Source organism: Pongo abelii, chromosome 19, assembly GCF_028885655.2.
Source record: "Pongo abelii isolate AG06213 chromosome 19, NHGRI_mPonAbe1-v2.0_pri, whole genome shotgun sequence".
Taxonomy (NCBI): domain Eukaryota; kingdom Metazoa; phylum Chordata; class Mammalia; order Primates; family Hominidae; genus Pongo; species Pongo abelii.
In genome coordinates, this window is record NC_072004.2 from 15881236 (window position 1) to 15904252 (window position 23017).

A 23017-nucleotide genomic window follows, 5' to 3' on the forward strand; every position below is an offset into this window, starting at 1 on the left:
TTACTCCATTTTTTGACTTTTTTTGTTTTTTTGTTTTGAGAATAACAAAAGTAATATTAATTAATCATAAAAATACTGAAGTGGCATATACATTTCTGTATTGGATATGTATTTTTTAATGTATACCAATGAGATGGGGCAATTCTGTGTTATATTATAACACACATTTTGGCCATTAGGCAGATGAAGCACCTTTTCATTTGTAAATACGTGATTTGTGCTTTCTCTTTTGTACAGTTCCTAATTATATTCTTGCCCATTTCCCCACTGTGTTTTACAAGTTCTTAGTAATTTGAATGAACTACATATATTCTAAATATTACCTTTTTGTTTTACATACATTGCAAATAATCCCTTCCAGTCTATCACTTGCCTTTAACATTATTTATCAATATTTTGCTTAAAGGGGAGGTTTTACTTTTTAGGTAGCAAAATTTGTTCATTTTTAACTTCACGATATTTGTATTTCATGTCGTAAGTAAAAGGCATTACTTACTACAAGGATATAAAGAATTACTTTCTTGTAGAAATGATTTTATTTTCATATCAAAGTCTTTATGTTAGTTGGAATTTATTATGGGTTTTCTCAAATTCCACATAGCCAACTTTCTCAAAACAATTCCATTCTCTACTGATTTCAAATGCTCCATTTGTCGTCTTTGAAAGTCTTATCTATAAGTCATGTCTGACTGCCATGAATGTGTTTTGTATCAGCACACTACCCTAGGATTGTAATATCCCTGGTAACCAGTAGAGGCAGGCCTCCACTCCCTGTTATTCTCTTTCTTTTCTTTTGGACAAAAAGTGGCTATTTTTACATGGGCTTATTTTTTACATAAACTTTGAAATATTTTATCAAATCACACACAAACTGCCATGTGATTAAAATTTCAGCCTTTTAGATATAAACTTTGGGACAAAGGTCATCTCTATTTTTTAAGTTTTCTAATTCAGGATTTAGGTTTATGAAAGTTTTCTTGACTACTTCAAGTGTATCTTATATATTTCTTACTTCATTTCTATAAATTCGATAGCTGTTTTTCCCATTGTGATTATAATCCTGTTTTCTTTTTTCTGTTTGTTTATAGCATATATCAAGGAAAGCCATTGACTTTTTTCAGTATTTACTTTGTATCCAGTCATGATCATCTTAGACTCCCTATATGAGTTTTAAAATGTTTGATCTTTTTCTTTGCTTTTAAAATTTTAAGTGACATATGATTTCTTTTTCGAGGTCTGGTAGAACACAGGCATAAAATGAAATGAGTTTGATGTTCTTCTCTGGGATCTGTCTTAAATTTGATAAAAGTTTTCACAACATTTTTGAGTAAATTTGGAGGTTGCCAAAACAAACCTCATTATTTTATTCTTCTATTTATAAGTCAAAGAGCACAATTTTGTGTCATCTGGTGGTTATTCTTGGAAATCTTGTGATAGTACAGGCATAAAATTCATTTGGGCAATTTTATTATTGCATATTTAGGGCCAGATAAAGCAAAGACAACATCAAGAATAGTAATTCGATGAAGCAAGACATGAATGTAAGTCATAGTTGCATAAACAAAATACAAGTATTCTAAACAATATTTAAAAATAATCAGTAGCTATGATCTTTAAATACTCATGTTAGAATATTGTTTAAAAATTCAAAAACTTTCAAGAGTTTACCAGAAATACAGAGAGTTCCCACACAATTTTGTTGTTAAAAGGGAATCTCTGTTATCTGAGTACAGAATAATTTGGTCACAATATAAAAAAATTCAAAGTATAATTTCATTCTGTGTATGTAATCCAAATAACAATTTTTATTGCATTTGTAAGCTTTTTAAAAAATGAGTAAATCCACTAATATGGTGTATAACATATTTCTTCTTTAACACACACAGACTTTAACAATTAATGGTAGTATATTTTTATATGTTTAGACATGCATAAGTTGATAAGTATGTAAATGCATAATGAAATTACAACCTTAATTTAAAGATATAATTAATCATAGTTGAATTTAAAGTACATATGTTACATGTACCTTTTTATGTTAAATTACCGTTTTTAGTAAATTAACTTCCCTTATCATTATCTTTGCCAGTATACATATTAATGTTTTCTAATTACTATACCAAATATAGTCTTTATATTTTTATTTATATATTTTTTAATGTGGGCGTCAGATTGAATTATTATACCAAATATAGTCTTAATTATTATTTTTATTAATTACCAGCTTTAATTAAAATTATAAACTCTTGTTTTCTTCAGACACAGAGAAAACTAGAAAGAAGACAGGAATCCAAAAACTGCCTAATTTTTTTAAGTACACATTTTAGATTATCTTTATAGATGTTAAAGTAATAAAACAAATGCCTATATTAAATCCAATGCATTTGGACATTCTCTTGGTTTGTAAATCATTTGATAATATATAAGGATAGAGTAAATTGGAACATGTTTATGACTAAAGTTTAATATTTGTGGTGATTTTTATGTATATTTTAAAATGTGTTAACCTTTATTTGAACTTTTTTTTTCCTTTAAGAAGTGGAGCCTAAATCGTCTCCCCTTGAATATGGCCTAGATTTAGGGCACATTTCTAGTGAATAGAAAAAAGTGGATGTGACAGTTTGTGACTTAGGAGATGAGGTAAGGAAAGGCACTACAGTTTTCTCCTCCCACCTTCCTCCGGAATCAACTGCTCCAGGAAAAGCCAACTGCTATGTGGTGAAGACTTTGAAGCAGCTTTGTGAGGAGGTCCATGTAGCGAGGAACTGAGAGGCTTTTAGCTAACAACCATAGGACTGAGTCATCTTGGAAATGGACCCTCCAGCCCCAGCCAAACTGTTGGATGACTATAGCCCTCCCTGGCTGACATCTTGACTGCAACCTAAAAGGCTTTATGAAAACTCCAGAAGTCATCAGTACCCCGGGCAAGTGGAAAACAAAGAACAGCTGCCTTGGAATGGGCAAGAAAAGCTGTTGAATTTCAGCCCTTTCCCCAAGTGGGCACTGTTTGGTGTAACCAGGAGAAAATGTTCAACTGTTGGCTTCTCCCTTGGGAGTGGAAGAGAAAAGGGGAACAGAAGTTTGACAATCTGGCTTTTCAGGGTGCTACCTGAGTGCCTGATTTCTGTCTTGCATGACTTGGAGTACTAAAGGGGAATCCACCTACTCTGAATAAGTGGGGGCCACTGAGAAGAAAGGAGATCTCAGCAGCCTGTTGCAGCACCAGAAAACCTGTGGGACTGCATACAGACACCAAAGGAGCAAGAGATTATGAGCTTCTGAGAAAGAAACAAGCAAACATTGCTGATTGGAAAAGTATGCGCACACGTCCAGAGAAGATACATCCCCAGGGAGGTTAGAGAAGCTTCCAGAATATATAGCCTGGCTCATTGGTGAAGGTCTTATCTTGTATGAAGCCAGTCATGAGAAAAATGGTTGTTTTTTTTTAAATGACAAATCTCAGCCAAAGCATAACTTGGCATACAAAGAACCAGGGGATCATGGCCCAATCAAAGGAAAAGGAATCTCTAGGAACTGGCCTTAATATCCATCGAGTAGGTATGTAGGTGATGTAGTGATTTCCCTCTTTCATTTCTGAAGTTAGACGTTTGTGTCCCCTCTCCTTTTTCTTAGGTAGCTTATTGGTTTTACTGATTTTCTCAAAGAACTAGCTGTTGGTTTTATTGACTTTCTCTGTTGGTTTTCTGTTTTCAATTTTAATGATATCTCTTATTTTCATTATTTCTTTTACTCTGCTTGCTTTGGATTTTATTTACTCTTCTTTTTCTGTTTTCTAAAGTGGAAGTTTTAATGGCTGATTTAAGAACTTTCTTCTTGTCTGATATATGCATTCAGCGCTATAAATTTTCCTCAAAGTACTATTGCATCCTCCTACAAATTTTGAAAAGTTATGTTTTCATTTTCATTTAGCTAAGAATATTTTAAAATGTCTCTTGAGATCTCTTCTTTCACCCATGTGTTATTTAGAAGTGTATTGTTTAGTGTCTAAGTATTTGGGATTTTCCACTTACCTTCCTGTTATTGATTTCTAGTTTAGGCCTGAGAGCAGTCATGAGAAGATTTTTGTTTCTTAAAATTTGTTTAAGTGTGTTTTATAGCCCAGAATGTGGTCTATCTTGATGTGTTCCTTGTGAATTTGAGAAGAAATGTGTGTTCTTCTAATGGTGAATGAATTGGTCTGTAGATGTCCATTATATTTATTTGATTGAAGGTGTTTTGTTGAATTCGACTATGCTTACTGACTATCTGCCTGCTGGATCTGCTAACTTCTGATAAAGGGGTGTTGAAGTCTCCACTCTCATGGTGGGTTCATCTGTTTCTCCTGGCAGTTCTTGCTAACATTTTTCTCACATATTTTGATAATATATTGTTAAGTATATATCCATGAAGAATTATTATATCTTGTTAGGTAATTAACCCCACTATCACTATGTAATGCCCCTCTTTATCCCAGATAACTTTCCTTGCTGTGAAAGTTGGCTCTGTCTAAAACTAATATCTACTACTCCTGCCTTTTTTTTGCATTAGTGTTAGCACAATGTATGTTTCTCACCATCCATTTACTTTTAATCTATATGTGCCTTTATATTGAAGAGGGCTACTTATAGACAATGTATAGTTAGTTCTTGTTTTTTGAACCACTCTGACCATATCTGTGTTTTAATAGATGCATTTAGACCATTCACATTCAAAGTGGTTATGGATATAGTGGGATTAATATCTACTATCTACCAAATTGTTACTTTTTAAATTTTTCCCCTTGTTCTTTGTTTCTGTTTTTCTCTTTCATCCTTTCTGCCTTTTGTGGTTTTAATTGAGCATTCCTTATGACTATATTTTCTCTCCTTTCTTAGCATGTTATTATACTTCATTACTTTTTTAAGTGGTTGCCCTAAGGTTTTCAATATACATCTACAACTAATTCAACTTTACTTTCAAATAATACTATACCACTTCATGGTAGTGTGAGTACCTGATAAAAACATAATTCTAAATCCTCATCCCTGTCTTTTATATCATTGCTGTCTTTCATTGGAATTATGCATAAGAATATATATATATATATTATATGAGAATATAATATATATATGAGAATATAGAATATAAGAATATATAATATATATGTTCTTTTAAAAAATACATACACTCACACAGTGAAAGGAAAATAAATCTCGGGACCCCAAAATCACTAAGTGAAAGGGAACTGCTTGGGGCAAACCTGCCTCCCATTCTATTCCTTAAAAAGATAGTTACTAAGATTAAAAAGCTGCATACCTTTCTCACAATTTGTCCACAAGGAATTTCCTTGTAGACAAGGAACTCAAAATCATCCCTCTGCTCACTGAGATAAATGCATATCTGCTTGACTCCTTTGGAAAGGTTAATCAGAATCTCAAAAGAATGCAACCATTTGTCTCTTATCTACCTATGACCCAGAAGGCTCCTCACCACTTTGAGTTGTCCTGCCTTTCCGGATGGAACCAATGTACATTTTACATATATTGGTTGATGTCCCATGTCTCCCTGAAATGTATACAACCAAGCTGTGCCCCGACCACCTTGGGAAAATGTCAGGACCTCCTGAGGCTGTGTCACAGGTGTGTCCTTAGCCTTGGCAAAATGAACATCCTACTGATTGAGACTTGTCCCAGATACTCTTGGTTTACCACACACATAAGCATACATAATCAAATACATTGCTATCACTTTGAACAAACTGTTGTATGTTAGATCATTCAAGAATAACAAAAATCAGTGTTTTTATTTTTTCAAATATTCTATCTTCATGGCTTTTTCAGAGTCTTTGCTATTGTGATTAATGCTGTGATGAACATCCGTGAGCATGTGGCTTTTTGGTAGAATGAAGTATTTTGTTTTGGGTAGATACCCAGTAGGGGATTGCTTAGTTCAATAGTAGCCCTGTTTTAAGTTCTTTGAGAAATCTCCAGACTGCTTTCCACAGTGGCTGAACTAATTTATATTTCCACCAACAGTGTGTAGGTGTTACCATTTCTCTACAGCCTCACCAGTGTCTGCTGTTGACTGTTTAGTAACAGTCATTCTGGTTGGTGTGGGATGGTATCTCATTGTGGTTTTGATTTGCATTTCTCTGATGATTAGTGATGATAAACATGTTTTCATGTTTGTGGGCTACTTGTATAGTTTTTCTTGGAAAGTGTCTGTTTGTGTCCTTTTCCCACTTTTAGCAGGATTATTTTTTTTTTGATTGTTGACTTAAGTCCCTTACAGATTCTAAACATTACAACTTTGTCAGATGCATAGCTGGGGTGAATATTTTATCCCATTCTGTATGTTGTCTGTTTCCTCTATTGATAGTTCAGTTTGCTCTACAGAAGCTCTAATTTGCTTAGGTCTTACTTGTCCATTTTTGGTTTTGTTGTAATAGCTTTTGTTGACTTAGCCAACAATTATTTGCCAAAGTTGATGTCAGGGATATTTCCTAGGTTTTCTTGTAGAATTTTTACAGTTTGAAGTCTTACATTTAAATTTTTAATCCATTTTGAGTGCATAATTTCATTTTATTTATTTATGTATTTTGAGATGGAGTCTCACTCACACTGTCGCCCAGGCTAGAGTGCAGTGGCGCAATCTTAGCTCACTGCCACCTCTGCCTCCCGGGTTCAAGAGATTCTCCTGCCTCAGCCTTCAGAGTAGCTGGGATTACAGATGTGTGCCACCACGCCCAACTAATTTTTGGATTTTTAGTAGACACAGGGTTTCACCACGTTGGGCAGACTGGTCTCGAACTCCTGACCTCAAGTGATCCACCTGCCTTGGCCTCCCAAAGTGCTGGGATTACAGGTGTGAGCCACTGTGCCCGGCCTTGAGTAAATAATTTTATATTGTGGAAGGGAGGAGTCCAGCTTCAATCTTCTACATATGGCTAGCCAGTTATCCCTGCACCATTTATTGAACAGGGGATCATTTCCCTATTGCTTGTTTTCGTCAGCTTTGCCAGAGATCAGATGATTGTAGGTGTGCAGCTTCCTTTCTGAGTTCTCCATTCTCTTCCGTTAGTTTATGTGTCTGCTTTTGTACCAGTACCATGCTGTTTTGGTTACTGTTACCTTATAGAGTAGTGTGAAGTTGAGTAGTGTGATGACTCCAGTTTTGCTTTTTATGCTTAGAATTGCTTTGGCTATCCAGGTTCTTTTTTGCTTTTATATGAATTTTAGAATACTTTTCTCTAATTTGGCAAAAAATGATATTTTTTTGAAAGGAGTACTTTGAAAGTAGTACTATTGAATCTGTAAATTGTCTGTGTAATGATACAGTTTGGATATTTGTTTCTACCCAGATCTTGTGTTGAATTATAAATCCCAATGCTGGAGGTGGATCCTGGCAGGAGGTGTTTGAACCATGAGGGTGGATCCCTCACAGCTTGGTGCTGTCTTCATGATAGTTCTTGTGAGATCTGATCATTTAGAGGTATGCGGTGGCACCTCCCCCACCTCAGTCTCTCTCTCTCTCTCTCTCTCTCTCTCTCTGTCCCCTCCCATTCTCACCATGGGATGGGCCTGCTCCCTCTTTGCTGTCTGCCAAGATGGGAATGAAGCTTCCCAAGGCCTCTCCGGAAGTAGATGCCACTATGCTTTCTGTACAGCCTGCAGATCCATAATCCAATTAAATCTCTATTCTTATAAATCACCCAGTTTCAGGTATTTCTTCATAGCGGTGCAAGAATGGGCTAATACAGAAAATTGGTATTGAGTAGTGTGGCATTGCTATGAAGATACCAAGAAATGTGGAAGCAGCTTTAGAACTGGGTAATCGGTAGAGTTTGGGAGAGTTTGGAGCACTCAGAAGAAGACAGGAAGATGAGGGAAAATTTGAACTTCATAGAGAATGGTTAAATATGTGAAAGGAAAATAAATTTGGGGCCCCCAAATCACTAAGCCAAAGGGAAAGTCAAGCTCAGAACTGCTTAGGGCAAACCTGCCTTTTCTTCTGTGTAAAATTGCTGTATGCCACTGAAGTAACCAAGTTTTCTTGTTACTGTGTCTTTATGACTTTTTAAAAGATTTTTGTCATCAATAGTTGTTTTACTTTTGTCCTTTTCAAAAGGTGGTTTTATAATCAGCATAGGACTCTGACAGGTGCTCTGGAATGCAGGTTTTGAGATAGTGACACTAGAATAGGGAAAAAACTTCCAGGGCTCCCATGGAAAGCTGAAATGTTTATGACTATCAAGCAGAACAGAAGTTAACTGCAGGGACTGAACTAACACAAGACTCAACTAATCCTCTTATGACCTATCTCTTATCTGTCTACGAACCAGAATCCCTCTTGCCACTTTGAGTCATCCCGCCTTTCCAGATAGAACCAATGTACATTTTACATATATTGACTGATGTCTCATGTCTCCCTGAAATGTATAGAACCAAACACCTTGGGCACATGTTGGCAGCACCTCCTGAGACTGTGTCATGGGCACACATCCTCAACTTTGGCAAAATAAACTTTCTAAATTGACTGAGACCTGTCTCAGGTATTTTGGGTTCCCAAATGGTTGTGACCGAAATGCTGATAATGAGAGTGAAGACCATGCTGTCGAGGTCTCAGATAGAAATGATGACCTTAATGGGAACTGGGGAAAAGATCATGTGTGTTATGCCTTAGCAAAGAGATTGGCTGCATTCTGTTCATGCCGTGGGAGTCTGTGGAAGTTTGAGCTTGAGAGCAGGTATATAGGGTATGTGGTGGAAGAAGTTTCTAAGCAGCAAAAGCATTCAAGAGGTGGCCTGGCTGCTTCCAACAGAATGACTTAAAGTTGGAATTTACATTCAAAAGGGAAGCAGAGCATAAAAGTTTGGAAATTTTGCAGCCTGGCCATGTGGTAGAAAAGACCATTTTTAGCAGAATAATTCAGTCAGCCTGTAGAGCAACCATGCACTGGAGGTTTTTGCGTAAGTATAAAGGAGCCAAGTGCTAACAGCCAAGACAATGGGAAAAAGACCTCAAAAGCATTTCAGAGACCGTCACAGCAGGCTTTTTTTCTTTTCTTTTTTTTCTTTTTGAGACAGAGTTTTGCTCTTGTTGCCCAGGCTGGAGTGCAATGACATGATCTTAGCTCACCACAACCTCCGCCTCCCGGGTTCAAGCAATTCTGCCTCAGCTTCCCGAGTAGCTGGGATTACAGGCGTGTGCCACCACACCTGGCTAATTTTGCATTTTTAATAGAGACAGGGTTTCTCCATGTTGGTCAGGCTGGTCTTGAACTCCTGACCTCAGGTGATCTGCCTGCCTCAGCCTCCCGAAATGCTGGGATTACAGGCGTGAGCCACTGCGCCCGGCCTAGCAGGCCTTTTTCTTTCTTCCCCTGAGGCCTAAATGGACCTAACTATTTTGTCGGCCAGTCCAAGGGCCCCACTGCCCTGTGCAGTCTCCAGACACTGCTCCCCACATCTTAGCCACTGTCACTCCTGCCTAAGCAGGAGCACAGACTGCAAGAGTAAATGAAGCTTCACAGCTTCCACCTAGATTTCAGAGGATGTATGGAAAAGCCCGGGTGTCCAGGCAGAAGGCTGCTACCAGAGCAGACGCCTCACAGAGGATTTCTGCTAGAGCAGTGTGGAGAGGAAATGTGGGGTTGGAGACCCTTCACAGAGTCGCCACTGGGGCATTGTGTGGTGAAGCTGTGAGAAGGGGGCCACTTTCCTCTATCCCCTAGAATGGTAGGTCCATTTGCAGTTTGCATCCTGTGCCTAGAAAGGCCACAGGCACTCAACTCCAGCCTGTGAGAGCAGCCTCAGGGGCTTGGCAGCCCATCCCTTGCACCAGTGTGCTCTGGATTTGTGACACAAAGTAAAATGAGATTATTTTGGAGCTTTGAGATTTAATGACTGCCCTGCTGGATTTCAGCCTTACATGGAGCCTGTAGCCCCTTTCATTTGGGTAATTTGTTTCTTTTGGAATGGGAATGTTTACCCAATGCCTATACACCCCCATTGTACCTTTGGAGTAAATAACCTGGTTTTGACTTTAGAGGCTCATAGGTCAAAGAGAATTGCCTTGTCTTAGATGGGAGTTTGCACTTTTGAGTTAATGCTAGAATGAGTTCAGGCATTTGGAGACTTGGGTAGGCATGATTGCAGTTTGCAGTGTGAGAAGGACAAGAGATTTTGGAGGGGCCAGGGTGAAATGATATAGTTTGGATATTTGTCTCCACAGAAATCTCATGTTGCTTTGTAATTTCCACTTCTGGAGGTGAGACTTGGTGGGAGGTGCTTGCATCATGAAGGCAGATTACTCATGGCTTGGTGTCTTTGTGATAGACTTCTTGTGAGATCTGGTCATTTAAATGTGCATGGCACCTCACCCCAACTCTGTCTCTCTCTCTCTTTTGCTTCCATTGTTGCCGTGTGATGTGCCTGCTCCCCACTTGCCTTCCACCAAGACTGGAAACTTCCTGAGGCTTCTCCAGAAGCAGATGCCAATATGCTTCCTGTATCACTTGCAGAACCGTGAGCCAACTAAATCTTTTTCTTACAAATTACTCAGCTTCAGATATTTAAAGCCGTGCAAGAACAGCCTAACGCAGGTAGTATGGCCATTTTATGATATTGATTCTTTCAATCCATGACCTATGGAATGTTTTTCCTTTTTTGGGGGGGTGGGGGTTCAACTCTGATTTCTTTCAGCAGTGTTTTGTAACTTTCCTCTTCAGTTTGCTGTATGCCTAGTCACTTCAATTTTGTGTAGCTGCTGTAAATGGGATAGTGTTCTTTATTTAGCTCTCAGCCTGAATATTATTGGTGTACAGAAATGCTACTAATTTTTGGCCGGGTGCGGTGGCTCATGCCGGTAATCCCAGCACTTTGGGAGGCCAAGCTAGGCAGATCATGAGGTCAGGAGATGGAGACCGTCTTTGCTAACACGGTGAAACCCTGTCTGTACTAAAAATTAAAAAAATTAGTGGTGGTGGGCACCTGTAGTCCCAGCTGCTCGGGAGGCTGAGGCAGGAGAATTGCTTGAACCCGGGAGGTGGAGGTTGCAGTGAGCCGAGATTGCGCCACTGCACTCCAGCGTGGGCGACAGAGCAAGACTCTGTCTCAAAAAAAAAAAAAAAAAAAAGAAATGCTACGAATTTTTGTACATTGATTTTGTATTCTGAAACTTTACTACAGTTGTTTATCAGCTGAAAGCCTGAAAATCATAATAACAAGTTCTGAAATGGAATCAGTAATGAAAATAGCAACCAAAACAGGCCCTGGACCAGATGGATTTACAGCCAAATTCAATCAGATATAAAAAGAGAACTAGTACCAATCCTAATGAAAGTATACCAAAGATAGTTGCAGAGGAGGCTCCTTGCTTTCTTTTTTTTAATTATTATACTTTAAGTTCTGGGACATGTGTAGAACATGAAGGTTTGTTACATAGGTATACATGCGTTAGGGTGGTTTGCTGCACCCATCAACCCGTCATCTACATTAGGTATTTCTCTTAATGCTATCCCTCCCCTAGCCCCTAGTCCCCACCCCCCAACAGGCCCTGGTGTGTGATGTTCCTCCCTGTGTCCATGTGTTCTCATTGTTTAACTCCCAGTTATGAGTGAGAACATGGGTGTTTGGTTTTCTGTTCTTGTGTTAGTTTGCTGAGAATGGTGGTTTCCAGTTTCATCCGTGTCCCTGCAAAGGACATGAACTCATCCTTTTTTGTGGCTGCATAGTATTCCATGGTGTATATATGCCACATTTTCTTTATCCAGTCTATCATTGATGGGCATTTGGGTTTGTTCCAAGTCTTTCCTATTGTGAACAGTGCTGCAGTAAACATACGTGTGCATATATCTTTATAGTAGAATGATTTATAATCCTCTGGGTATATACCCAGTAATGGGATTGCTGGGTCAAATGGTATTTCTGGTTCTAGATCCTTGAGGGATCACCACACTGCCTTCCACAATGGTTGAACTAATTTACACTCCCACCAACGGTGTAAAAGTGTTCCTGTTTCTCCACATCCTCTCCAGCATCTGTTGTTTCCTGACTTTTTAATGATCACCATTCTAACTGGCGCAAGATGGTATCTCACTGTGGTTTTGATATACATTTCTCTAATGACCAGTGATGATGAGCATTTTTTCATTTGTTTGTTGGCCACATAAATGTCTTCTTTTGAGAAGTGTCTGTTTATATCCTTTGTCCACTTTTTGATGGGGTTGTTTGTTTTTTTCTTGTAAATTTAAGTTCTTTGTAGATTCTGGATATTAGGCCTTTGTCAGATTGTAAAAATTTTCTCCCATTCTGTAGGTTGCCTGTTCACTCTGATGCTAGTTTCTTTTGCTGTGCAGAAGCTCTTTAGTTTAATTAGATCCTATTTGTCAATTTTGGCTTTTGTTGCTATTGCTTTTGGTGTTTTAGTCATGAAGTCTTTGCCGATGCCCATGTCCTGAATGGTATTGCCTAGGTTTTCTTCTAGGGTTTTTATGGTTTTAGGTTTTACATTTAAGTCTTTAATGTATCTTGAGTTAATTTTTGTATAAAGTGTAAGGAAAGGGTCCAGTTTCAGTTTTCTGCATATGGCTAGCTGGTTTTCCCAACTTCATTTATTAAAGAGGGAGTACTTTCCTCATTGCTTGTTTTTGTCAGGCTTGTCAAAGATCAGATGGTTGTAGATGTGCGGCATTATTTCTGCAGCCTCTTTTCTGTTCCATTGGTCTATATATCTGTTTGGTACTAGTACCATGCTGTTTTGGTTACTTTAGCCTTGTAGTACAGTTTGAAGTCAGGTAATGTGATGCTTCCAGCTTTGTTCTTTTGGCTTAGGATTATCTTCGCTATACAGACACTTTTTTGGTTCCATATGAAATTTAAAGTAGTTTTTTTCTAACTCTGTGAAGAAAGTCAGTGGTAGCTTGATGGGGATAGCACTGAATCTATAAATTACTTGGGGCAGTATGGCCATTTTCACAATATTGATTCTTCCTATCCATGAGCATGGAATGTTTTTCCATTTGTTTGTGTCCTCTCTTATTTCCTTGAGCAGTGGTTTGTAGTTCTCCTTGAAGAGGTCCTTCATATCCCTTTTAAATTGGATTTCTAGGTATTTAATTCTCTTTGTAGCAATTGTGAATGGGAATCCACTCATGATTTGGCTCTCTGTTTGTCTATTATTGGTGTATAGGAATGCTTGTGATTTTTGCACATTGATTTTGTATCCTGAGACTTTGCTGAAGTTGCTTATCAGCTTAAGGAGATTTTGGGCTGAGACGATGGGGTTTTCTAAATATACAATCATTTCATCTGCAAAGAGAGACAATTTGACTTCCTGCCTTCCTGTTTGAATACCCTTATTTCTTTCTCTTGCCTGATAGCCCTGGCCCAAACTTCCAATGCTATGTTGAATAGGAATGGTGAGAGAGGGCATCTGTAAAGGAGGCTCCTTTCTAACTCATCTTATGAAGCCAGCATCAGCCTGATAACAAAATCTGACAGACACAATGAGAAAAGAAAACATCCAGCCAGTATGCCTGATGAACATAGATGCAGAAATGTTCAATAGAATACTAGAAAGCTGAATCCAGCAGCATATCAAAAAGTTAATTCACCATGACCAAGTAGGCTTTATTATTGAGATCCAAGGCTCATTCAGCGTATGCAAATCACTGAATGTGATTTACCACATAGACAGGTTTAAAAGCAAAATCCATAGGATCATATCAATAGATAAGAAAAAAGCTTTTGATGAAATCCAACCTCCGTTCATGATAAAAAACCCTCAACAGACTAGGCATCAAAGGAATACACCTCAAAATAATTAGAGCCATCTACGTCAAACTCAGACCAAACATCATAATGAATACGCAAAATTTGAAAGTATTTCCCTTGAGAGCCAGAACAAGAAAAGAATGCTCACTCTCATTACTCTCATTTAACATAGTACAAGAAGTCCTAACCAGAGCAATCAGGCAAGAAAAGAAATAAAAGACATCCAAATAGGAAAAGAAGTCAAACTATCTCTCTTTGCTGATGATATGATTGTATACCTGAAAAACCCTAAAAATTTCACTCATATGTTCCTGCATACTGTCAGTTTTGTCCATTAATATTTATAGCATATTAACTGCAGTTGTTTTAAATTCTCAGTCTTATAATTCTTCAACCTGATTGATTGATTGGTTGGTTTTTGCCTTTTAGTATGCCTTGCAATTTTTGCTTGATGCACTGTGTGTAGCAAACTGCTGTAAACAGGGCTTTGGTAATGTGGTGATAAGGTGTGGGGGGTAGGAATTGTTCTATAGTCCTGTGGTTAGATTTCATTATTTTGGTGAACCTGTGCCTCTGGACTGTGAACTTCACGAGTACTTTTTGTAACCCACACCCTCTTTTTAGGTGAAACATGATGAGTTGAGGGGGCTGGAGTTAGATATTTTTCTGCAGTCACCTAGGATGCTAAATTTGGTTGGAGTTGGGTATTGCCTTCAATTTAGACCAGTTGATTCCCATAAAACCCCAGCAAGTTAGGCTCTGGTTACATAGCTTCTCCTTAGAGTACAATATGCTATGAAGAACAGAATGCTCTGTTGTATTTCAAAATTGTTTCTCCATCCCCTGCCCTTCCACTACTTTCCAAAAGCAGAAGGGTGAGTTTTCTCTGAAATTCACTCAGACAGCCTGGGGGAACTCTAGACAATAAAACACACAAAAGTATGTGTCTGTGGGTGAGAGGGGTGCAGGGGAGCTGATTTTCAAGTCCGCCTGAAGCATTTACTCTCAGACTTGTCCTCACTGAGCCATCAGCAATTCAACAATTACAGTTCAGGTTTTTCTGTACCAGAGCCTGTTCCCACAGAGGCTTCTGCTCCTGTAAGATCTGGTTTTTTTGTATCTGCCTCTCTGTCGCTCCAATTTTGGGAGCATGGGTTTATCTTGTACCTCTTCTTTCTTGATGATCTAAGAAGTGTTAGAATTGTTTATTTTTCATTTTGTTCTCTTTTTACTTGCTGTTCAGGAGTGGTGACTTCTGAGCTTTTTATCTGCTGCTTTGGAAACTGGGAGTTCCCTGTTACTTGTTTTCTGCCACAATTTTTTAAAAGGTTTTTGTTGGTAAACTGTACAGGATAGTTGTTATCTCTGCTTCTGAAAGTCAACCTGTATTTTGGGCTTCTTCTACAACCTTCGCAGTCTCTGGATTGCATGCTAGAAGCTGGCTCACCACCACCAAGTTCTTCTAAACTAATCACTTGGGAAGGGAGAAAGACGGTGCAGAAGGAAAGTAGCTTATTCCTAAGAAAATGGCACAGAATTTCCTTACATGTTTTTCACTGACATCTTACTGGACACAATTTAATGGCCTCACATTACTCCAAGGGAGGCTAGGGCATTTGGATTCTATCTTGGAGGCCATGTGCCCAGCAAAAAAGATAATAGATATTAGAGGACAAATAGCATTCTCTGCCATAATCTGATTCAGATTTTGACCAATTTGGTTGACCAAAAAGTAAAGAAATTAGCAGAATTTATGTATCCACTAAGTTCTTACTGTGTATTATACAATTTTAGGCTTTGGGGTGCAATAATATGATAGCATTAGGTAGTAGAACTTTAAATACCTCAAATAGAAAATATGGATTTTATTCAACTATACATGGGAACATTTACAAAAATGATCATGTATTAGACACAAATAAAAGTTTAACATTTTAAAAAGCTGAGTGTATAGTCCATATTCTTTAATTACATTCCAACAAAAATAGAAGTAAATATGTAAAAGATAACAAAAACATGTTAGAAGTTAAGCACATTTTTGAAAAAAGAGAAAATAAAAAATACGTCATGGAGAAACCGGTTTAAAAGGACCCTTCTTGGCAAGGCTAAAGAGAAACAGAGTGATAGTCTTTTATTTAAAGCTGAAGTACTCAGATTTAAACCCAGTATTTCTGTTAAGAAATAAGAAAAAGAAAATAAAAACACTTGTCTTAAAATATTTTAAAATGTTATTTACAGTGAAAAACTGAGGAAATATAAAACCAATATAAGAAATAAATATAACCAAAAGTGAAATTTTGGAAATACAAGTGAAATAAATTGCTCTCAAATTTCAGTAAGTGAAAAAAAAAGCCAAGTGAAACTACAATATTAGTAAAGAAAAAGAACCACAACTACAGAAGAGATTGAAAAAAGAATAAATACATCATGCAATTTTTAAGAATACATTACGCAATTTTTAAGAATACATCATGCAATTTTTACCAATCAATTTAAGGACCAAGAAGAGAGAGTATTTTTGAATGAAATTTAAAACAGATAAAAAATAACTCTAGGAGTGTTAAGCTTGAATAGATGAATTATCATATCAGAAAGGTGAGTATCAGCTACAGTAATACAGGCAATAAGATTATTTTCATAGCTGAGTTCTAGCTAACCTTTACAGAACATATCATTAAATTTTAATGGGTTTTAAAATAATTCCAGACCACAGGGCACCAAAATGGAACTCTCAATGGTTCATTTTTATTAATTTAGCAAAGCATTAATACTAAACCCTCATGGTGCAAAATATTACATATGGATGGAAATGGAAATATTACATATAAATGGTGCAAAATATTACATATGAATGGAAATGGAAAAACATCTGGATAATGTATTTGCAAAGACAAGTCACCAAACATAAGAAAAATATAACCTAAGCAAATAAATGCAATAGTAAAAGAGATTCAGTCTCAGAAAACTCAATGGTGCAATCCCCATTTTAAAAGAGAAAAGCATTGCAATCATCTCAATAGATGATGAAAGAAAAATAATTGATAGATATTTCTAACAAAAAGTATACTAGAAATGGAATGAAATGACTTAAACACTTTTCAAAAAATGAATAAACAATGTCATTCTACAATGGCAAAATACTAGTACCATTTCCATTTATATTGGGAACCACAAGCATACTCACTATTAATATGCAAGAGTAAAGAAATATAAATAAATAATAATATAAAGGAAATTGAAGTAAATGGTGTATAAGCTTGAAATGTGATAAAACCGTCTTCTTTGTAATCATATTATTCACTTAGAAAACTCGTGACCAATGGAGTCAGGCAGAAGGGTGGACCACGCACCCGCTGCCCAGCCCTTTCTATGTCCTGAATCTTGTGAGCTGCTGCTGGTGGAGAAGGCACTCCCCAAACTCTCCCAGCTCAGGGCAAATCTCTTCTTGCCTGGTTGCCAGCCTGTGGCTGCCATGGGTGTGGACCCTAGACATTGGAGGGACAGCCCCTCCCCACTTTTCTGTGGTGGCCCTTGGCTCTTGCTGCTGCCACTTCTGCTTTCTGGGACTAGGACTCGGGTTTATGCTGCGCCTTACTCCATCCCACTCCCTAGTGAACAGCATTGGATTTGTTTGTATGGACAACAAGCTGTGGCATAGTCATTAACGCCTGTGTTGGGGAAACAGCACACAAGCATTCAATGGCAAACACTTCATCATATCAAAGATGGAGAACTCTTGTAGTCATTTGTCATGTCTTCTGCAGACAAAAGATACCAAAAAGTTGCAAAGAACTGTCCATCTTGTTGATAAGCCCACTAATAAGCCAAAAATCTGTCAACATCAACCACAGCATGTCCAAATATGCCCCATTTGACTGCTAAGGTTGAGGGCAAAGGAAATGGAATCAAGACAGTTACAGTCAACATAGTTGACATTGCAAAGGGCCCAATTGGCTTCCTATGCATTTTGTTTGTAAGCTAGAAGCACCACCCCAGTGATGGCAAGACAGAGTTTTGGTCTTGTTGCCCAGGCTGGAGTGCAGTGGAGCGATCTTGGCTCACCACAACCTCTGCCTCCCAGGTTCAAGCAATTCTCCTGCCTTAGCCTTCCTAAGTAGCTGGGATTACAGGCATGTGCCACCACGCCTGGCTAATTTTGTATTTTTAGTAGAGATGGGGTTTCTCCACGTTGGTCAGGCTGGTCTTGAACTCCCAACCTCAGATGATCTGCCCAGCTCGGCCTTCCAAAGTGCTGGGATTACAGGCGTGAGCCATCTTGCCCAGCTGACTTTTTCATATTAAATATTTAGGCCTAAATGGATTTAAGTTTTGGAAGATGAATTCTCTTGGGGAAGGGAACAGGAACAATTCTGGTGTTCATATAAAAAAGAGAGGGAAAGGACAGCCCTGCCCACTCTTCCAAAGGTCTTGAGGGTTGAGTTCACTTTCCCCTGAGCTCAGCTCACTCACTCAGACCTGCTGGAATATGGACACAGATGAAGGAGCCAAGGCTGTTCACCATTTAAAGCATGCTGATATCTCAACTCCCTATGGTTTTCCTTCTACCATTTCTTTCCTTACATAGGAGTAGAGTGATGCAGCTCTACTTGCGTAAACCATCACCTCCCACCCTCTTTTCCATCAAAGCTTTTGTGCTCAGGTTTATACATAGTGTGTGCTCCCAGTCTCCAAATAGACTGAAGTAGCCATTCTTGTGCTCACTTGGGTTAGAGATTGACCAGAAGTTTCCAAACTCCCTGTGAGAAGCTGTGTCCATAAGATAGATGTCTTAGTACACCAAGGTCTTTCCACAGCCTCTCTGGGTCTGTTTTTTTGGATAGGTATTACATCTGATGAAAGGCGAGGAGTGAAAAAGAGTGACAATGAATTTAAGAATAATTTTTTCTTCACTTTATGTTTTTATGGATCCAAGGCATGCCCCAGCCAAGACGGCACATCAGTTGGGGCATTCAGGATTTCAGTACTGCAATGGGTGTTCCAGCAGGGGGCGCCCAACAACCACTATGAAGTGAGCTCTTAGCATCCTGTGCTGTGACCCAGTGGCCAGGAGGAGACTAAGAAACCTGCCTCTTCTGCCTGCATGGTGCACATGCATTTTGGTGCATTTAGGAGGACTGTTGTTTGGTTTCTGGTGCCCTCTGTTGGACCTCCTGCTGAACCGCTGAAATTCTCAAAGCCCACGTGTTCCTGCTCATCTGGCTGTGACATGGCTTGGAGACAAGGTGGAATTCAAAAGGAATCCATTTCAATCATGCCTGAATGACAGCACCTGCTCCAACTCTCCTTAGAACAGAGAAGAAAACCTGGAAGACACGAGCCACTTATTTCCACCATCAGATTCTTCTGCAGATCTTCACCCTGTAGGACACAGATGATTACAGTGCTATTAGGGATATGATCCAATGAGATAAATCACTAGGCTGTATCACAATCACAACTTGAGCAGAAGATGAATGTGGAAAGTCTTCTCACTTGTCTCTACTTGGGAACTGCTATATAGAAGTATGCCCAAGTATGTCCAAGGAATCAGTAAGTACCTGAGATAATGAAAAACAGCCAGGTGTGCCTTGGAACTTGACAGAGGGAAAACATATATGTACTTTTCTCTCATTTAACGTGCCAAAGAAAAATCAGAAAATAAAGAAGAAATGGTCATGACCCTTTCTAATCAATGCAGCAATCTGCATTCATATCATTGTACTTGTAAAATATATAAAACTAAATCCTGGGAATATATGTAAATATTTTGTGCATCTTCAATTTCCAAAAAAATTACAGTTGAGGACATGATCTATGTTTCTTAAATAACCTTATGATGTATATTTTCCTCTCCCTTTTGAAACATTCAGGGAATATTTGTTGTGTCTATTATTTTGAAGGAAATTTTGCACTCAAACTTGAGTATACTTTGTAACAGACTTTTATGCATTAATATAAAGTTAGCTGCTGCAACACATCTGAACTATCTGAACATCATACAAAAGTTATTGCTGCATATGCCCCTGCAACACAGGCTTTCAAATAACATGTGACTCTGCTTTTCTGTTTTCTTCCAGAAAGAGATTCAAAGACCCAGGTATCTTGCATTGGTGGCTTTCTCACTGCCAACATGTGTCTTCAAATCTGGCTGTGGTTCTTGGTCTCATTCTGCGAAGTTGTAAAGAGAAAAATGTACAAAGTCCCATGGAAGATGTTTTCACAGGCCAGGCCTGTTCCAAGTGAGTGTCGCTTCCACCCACATTAACTTGGCCAGAACTCCTTCCTATGGCCACACCTTTGGACACAGAGGCTGGGAAGGGAGAATAACTGGTACCAGTGGGAAGATGAGATGAGTCTGGTGGATAAGAATAACAGTATACTTAACACTGTGTGTAAAAATTCTATTTGTACAACCAACAGCCAGTTTTTTTGCTTGCATACATTTTATGCAAGAAAAATATTACTCAAAATCAGATTCCACAAATAAAACCTGGAAAATATACCTGAAGGAAGAGGGCAAGAATATCGATCAATCAGGCTTACAGCATTATCAACCTTTTGAAAGTGATTTCCTGTTGAATCCCAAGAGTACCGATAAAAGTTGGAAAATAGGCAAGATTACTCTTCTCTAAAAATGTTAACTGTTAGAAAGAAGGTACTTGATAGATTTAGGAATATTTAGGCATGGACTGATACTGGTGCCAACACCCATTCACCATGAGAGACACTCGGGCACCCAGGGTGGTCTATATTATTATTCACTCAGCATGCCCAGAGGCTGGCATGGAACTGACACTTTCCTGGACTTTCAGCACACTGTAACATTCTGTAGTTTATGTGAGATCATTGTGTGGACATACAGATTATATGGTCTAGTTTCACATAAATACTTATAATATAGACAAGTGACTGGAAAAAAAAAACTGCCAAAAAATAACAGCTGAAGTGAATTTTAATTGTTTACCATGTGATCAAGCAAATGGGCAAAGAGATGCTTGCACTATAAATTGGCTTTTTTTCCCCTTTTGTGGAGAATGGGGTCTCGCTATATTGCCAAGGCAGGTCTCAAACTCCTGGACTCAAGCTATCTTCCCGCGTCTGCCTCCCTAAGAGTTGGGATTACAGGTGTGAGCCACCATGCCCAGCTTGCACTATAAATTGGAGCTCTCCATGGCTGTTGAAGCAATGACTACCTAATCAGATCTGAAAGAAGGTAGCAAACAAAATTATAAAGATGATTATTTAAAATGTGAAATTTATGAATTTTTCTACATTCTTTCTTTATTGCAAAATTCAAGTTTGTCTCAAAGATAAATGAAATATTTTCTCATGTACAAATGTGAAAAAGATTGTTGACCTTTTCTGTGGTGACAGTGGTTGTTAGTAATGTGCTACCAAACAGCTGGAAAATAAAAACACAAATCATTTCTTCAAAATAAAGTTGATGTTTTAACAAGAAGAAAAGTGGATTTCCAAAAGACATCATCTGCTACGAGGTATCAGATGTTTATGAAAATATTCTTTCTATCATGGAATTTGTTGACAAAAGTGATTGTGTCACCAATAAACTGCTCATATTTACTTATATTTACTACTTTTGAGTGTAGTAAACTGAAATTCTAATTTCTAACATCTACTAAGTGAATCATTTCAGTAAGCATTGAATATATTTGAAAATAGAAATAGACAAAGTTTTCCTTTTAATTTAACAGAACAATAGTTTATCAAAGAAAAGAAAATTTTCTGGCCATAATTCAACAAAAAATGTTGCACAAATAGTGGTCATAATTACGCAATTGCAATCATATGAGAGGTAACACAGAAAACAACCTTCCTCTGTTTTCATGTATGAACATTGTGAATATTTTATACCCAAGAAAATTAAGCATTGATTATTTTCATGCATAAAATGTATAATAACTCATGAGTCATTATCAGTCAACCAAGTTTCAGACTAGGCAGTGACTCTAGACACGTGTTTTAATGGAAGAAAATTATTTCAAACCTGGTGGCATGCTTAGTCCACATTAGAAAATGAGAAATGTGGGGGTCACTTCCAAGATGGTTGAATAGGAACAGCTTCGGTTTACAGCTCCCAGCAAGATCGACTCAGAAGACAGGCGATTTCTGCATTTCCAACTGAGATACCTGTTTCATCTCATTGGGACTGGTTAGACAGCAGGAGCAGCCCATGGAGGGCAAGCCAAAGCAGGGTGGGGCATCACCTCACCTGGGAAGTGGAAGGGGTCGGGAGATTTCCCTTTCCTAACCAAGGGAAGCCGTGAGTGACTGTACTGGAGGAGTGGTACACTCCTGCCCAAATACTGTGCTTTCCCCGTAGTCTTTGCAACCAGCAGACCAGGAGATTCCCTCCTGTGCCTGGCTCGGTTGGTCCCATGCCCACAGAGCCTTGCTCACTGCTAGCGCAGCAGTCTGAGATCAACCTGGGACACTAGAGCCTGGTGGGGGGAGGGGGGGAGGGGCATCTGCCATTGCTGAGGCTTGAGTAGGCAGTTCCATGGGGTTTTTTGTGTGTCTGTCTCCTTCAGTTCTGCTCTGATCTTAGTTATTTCTTGCCTTCTGCTAGCGTTTGAATGTGTTTGCTCTCGCTTCTCTAGTTCTTTTAATTGTGATGTTAGGGTGTCAATTTTAGATCTTTCTTGCTTTCTCTTGTGGTCATTTAGTGCTATAAATTTCCCCCTACACAATGCTTTAAATATGTCCCAGAGATTCTGATATGTTGTGTCTTTGTTCTCATTGGTTTCAAAAAACCTCTTTATTTCTGCCTTCATTTTGTTATGTACCCAGTAGTCATTCAGGAGCAGGTTGTTCAGTTTCCATGTAGTTGAGCAGTTTTGAGTGAGTTTCTTAATCCTGAGTTCTAGTTTGATTGCACTGTGGTCTGAGAGACAGTTTGTTATAATTTCTCTTCTTTTACATTTGCTGAGGAGTGCTTTACTTCCAACCATGTGGTCAATTTTGGAATAAGTGCAATGTGGTGCAGAGAAAATGTATATTCTGTTGATTTGGGGTGGAGAGTTCTGTAGGTGTCTATTAGGTCTGCTTGGTGCAGAGCTGAGTTTAATTCCTGGATATCCTTGTTAACTTTCTGTCTCGTTGATCTGTCTAATGTTGACAGTGGGGTGTTAAAGTCTCCCATTATTATTGTGTGGGAGTCTAAGTCTCCTTGTAGGTCTCTAAGGACTTGCTTTATGAATCTGGGTGCTCCTGTATTGGGTGCATATATATATATAGGATAGTTA

At 38.4% G+C, this 23017-nt stretch overlaps 1 long non-coding RNA gene across 1 annotated transcript; it reads left to right on the forward strand.

Annotated features, from left to right (window-relative positions):
- Positions 1 to 567: 567 nt before the first annotated feature.
- Positions 568 to 21375, forward strand: LOC129051210 (uncharacterized). The gene is made up of 5 exons (XR_008515297.2): positions 568 to 1541; positions 2537 to 3558; positions 7340 to 7470; positions 10439 to 10582; positions 19832 to 21375. It is a non-coding gene; the product is annotated as an uncharacterized LOC129051210 (long non-coding RNA).
- The last annotated feature ends 1642 nt before the right edge of the window (positions 21376 to 23017 follow it).